General features: G+C 41.2%; 1 protein-coding gene across 1 annotated transcript in view; it reads right to left on the bottom strand.

Moving 5' to 3' along the window:
• CDK5RAP2 (CDK5 regulatory subunit associated protein 2) overlaps positions 1-3,470 on the bottom strand; it is a 74,372-nt gene that overhangs the window by 47,694 nt on the left and 23,208 nt on the right. The window lies entirely within an intron of this gene.

Genomic DNA, 3,470 nt, shown 5'->3' with positions numbered 1-3,470 from the left:
CAGCAGGAGGTAAAAAAAATACAGCTATATATATAAGTCTTTGCTTGCACATAAATATATCTAAGATATCAGCTGTCTCAGAAGAGAAAATAACTGGGGTATCTAATAGCAAATTTAGATGTATTAACATCAGATACATATATTCTGCCTTTGTTTGAGAAGAATAGAAGGCCTTGTGGCTTCTCTCCAATGGCTTTTTTGACTGAAAACTGAAAATAAGAACCAAAAAAGCGCCATAGCTGAGGGGGAATCACAGCTAAGGGAACTCTCAAGAGATACTAGATCATTAGTGAACAGATCATTAACAAGGAAGAAATCTACACCCAGGAGTTTTAAGCAGCTGTTACTACTCCAATTGCAAGGAATTGCAACAAAAATTCAGCGACAGTAGAATCTCATTAATTCACAGTAATGACGCAAAGACTGTTAATTCGAACGATTCAGTGTTCTGCAAAGCAAACAGCACAAGAGCAAGGACAACCGTTGTTTACTTTCCATTATTTACACTCATACTTTACACTATGCCAGCAAATATGTTAAATAATACTTTGCAAGTCTAATCAAGTTTTGATCAAATTACTCCCGTTAGGGTAATCTGCATGTTGGCTCTTACTGCAGGAAGAGCAGCTTCTGCCACCCAACGCTTTGAAGGAGTGACCTTGCCTCTGTACATGTGCATCATCTTCAGCCACCATCACTCCTGATGGCAGCTGTCTTCTAAGAAATGCTTCCAGGTTCTAGTGCAGTTTATACATGAAATACTGTTCTGCATATGAAATGCAAAATATTGCACTTATCAAGTTTATTATCTAGACGAGCAGAGGAGGAACGAGCACCCAGCAGTGGGTTCTGCTGACTGAGTACTGAGAAACACAAAGGCAAACAGATGGAGGTGGGTGATCCAGAGCCCATTAATAAAAAAATCTCACAGAAAACTCCATGTAAAAAAGTTCATCTTACAGCCTGAGTTAAGGAGTCTTATTGACACGCTGGAATCTCAGCCTTTCAAGAACAGTCACTAAACATAAACCACACAGATTGCAATTTAACTTGGAAAAAGTTTGATCACAATGACACTGCTCAATGACGCAGAAAGCAACAGGAAGAAATAAATCCTTTGACTTAATTTAGTCGGTTAACAGTCTGTTAAAAGTTCTAGTGAACCCCTCCATATGTCTGATACAAGCCTTGCAACTCTTACTGCAGACACTACAGAACTATATCCTAATTAAAAACTTTCTGAAGCACTGGCAAAGTAATGTCACTCTGAAGAGTTTACGGTACACAAATGAGATCACGGCTGCCACCAATTGCTCAGGGTCTCTGACTGCTCTATCACCAGAGCACGTTATACACAGAACCATGCTCTGGTTTCCCGTGTTTCTTTTAGAATCCATGTGTCAATTTAGCTCTAACGTTTGCACCAAAATCTCAGTAAGCTCATGAAATCCTCCCAACTCTTTTTTTCCTGCATAACAGAAGACACGAGCTGTTTGTTAATTCCACATTTCACACGCAAATTACTAAATTCTAAATTCAACTAACTAGGCAGAGGTCAGCAAAATCATGAAGTGTTTTTGATTTTTCAGAATCTTGCATGAATAATAAAGGATGGAAAGATACAGCGTGAACATTTTCTTTTTACGTTATTACTGTCATTTCTAAATAAAGCGTAGGAGTGAATTATTCCAATCAACGCCCCAACGGTACACAAAACATAAGGCAGCTCTGTAACTTAAATAGACCATAATGCTGTGGGAGTTAATGAAACATTAAACCTCTTGACACATGGTGTGAGGGAAAATGTGTTAGAGGAGATAGCTGCAAGACATCCAGGACCATATTGCAGTGAAAGATTTATATTCCCATGAAAGGAGGCAATCTAATATATTAAAGTCTATATTTAAGTCTGAAATACTATTGCTAAGCAGCAGTGGTGGAAAATGTAACTTATTTTCATGAAAGGTTTCTCAAATTGTAAGCAATGAAAGTAAAAGGTTTATACGGCCACAATAAATAACTTATCGGCAAAGTCACCTGAATATTCCTTGCTTACAAAAACTACCTGGACCATTTCAAAACCTCTGAAGGTTAGAGGGTGAATGATTGAGAGAAGGCCACAACCTGCACCTCATCACGGATTCATGCATTCACCCATCCACCAGCACCAGAATTTGGTAATTTCTCTTAACATTGCAGCAAACTTTATGTATGGTCCACTATAAATGGAACAACCGCTAATAAGATCCAAATTATCACAGGCCACTGACTCATGTATCAGAAGATGAAAATGACTTCAGCGCAAGACTTGGTTGCTGCCTTTTAGAAGATGTCACTCAATGACAGAAAATGTCACAAAGCTGTTGGCTTCGAGGAGGTTACGGCCCTTCCTGGTGACACATGAGGCAAGACTAGCGGACTATCTACAGCTTTCCAAACAACACCCCATCAGGCTAACCCCTTTAAGATAAATTTCTGCTAACAGGGAAGAGGTGAGACACACCAACCACATCCATTCCCATCACCACGCCATGCTCAGTGTCACAGATATAAAGCAGCACGGTTAAAGGGTGCAAAGACGTGGCTATCGACAAAACAAGCTGCTGTTTGCAGCTGTAAACTAATCTCATCAAACAAGAAATTGAACCATCACTCTGTTTACGTGCTCACAACATCAACTTCAAAAGCCTGAAAGCAACAACCACAACGCACTGATCACTGCTGAATAGTTTCTGCTAAAGGTTGGTAATGCTGTTTAAATAAGACACCCCTTGGTCTTCTCCAGCTAGTCAAGTTTTCAGTGGGCTCCTTCAGCTCTTCTTTGCTAGAGAGTGTTTTCCTAGCTTGCAGTAAATTCCTTCATGATAAATACAGCAGTAAAGTATTTGATGCGGTACTGTTGAGAGGATTGCTGGACAGCATAAACTCAGTGGGTGCATCATCACGATGGTGTTAGGCAGTCAATTTTCCTGATCTCTGAGCTGATGGAAAGCCAGCTGCTGGGCTGGACACTTGTGCAAAAGTCAACCCCATCACCTCCCATAATGAGGGTGACTCGACACCAGTGTGCACACTGCATCAATTCCCACAGACGTGTCTGCAGTTCTGCAACAACAGCACCAATTCCGATCCTCACGACACCCATCAACTGCAACGCTCCAGCTCCAGCAATACCTTCCACGCACTGGCTGTAATTCCTCCAGCCGCAGCAGATCACACCACAGCTCTGTGCACACAGTATTCTTCAGCCCCCTGACTGTGCAGCATGAACTCCCTAAATACAGCAGCAATTATAACCAAAGTCAAATAATGTGCTGATCATACAGGAATAAGAAAGTGACTTGTGTCGGCAGGAACACTGCATTTGCTTTGCAGCTTATCAGCTCGCTACATTTCCTACTGCACCCTCAAGTGGTATGTAAGCCCCCCCTCCCAAAACCAATCACAGAGAGGCTACATAGCAGCAAATC

This window comes from Buceros rhinoceros, unplaced genomic scaffold, assembly GCF_000710305.1.
Source record: "Buceros rhinoceros silvestris isolate BGI_N320 unplaced genomic scaffold, ASM71030v1 scaffold7927, whole genome shotgun sequence".
In the NCBI taxonomy this organism is placed as follows: Eukaryota; Metazoa; Chordata; class Aves; order Bucerotiformes; family Bucerotidae; genus Buceros; species Buceros rhinoceros.
The sequence above is the reverse complement of the archived record's forward strand: the minus strand, read 5'-3'. Positions and strand labels throughout refer to the sequence as shown.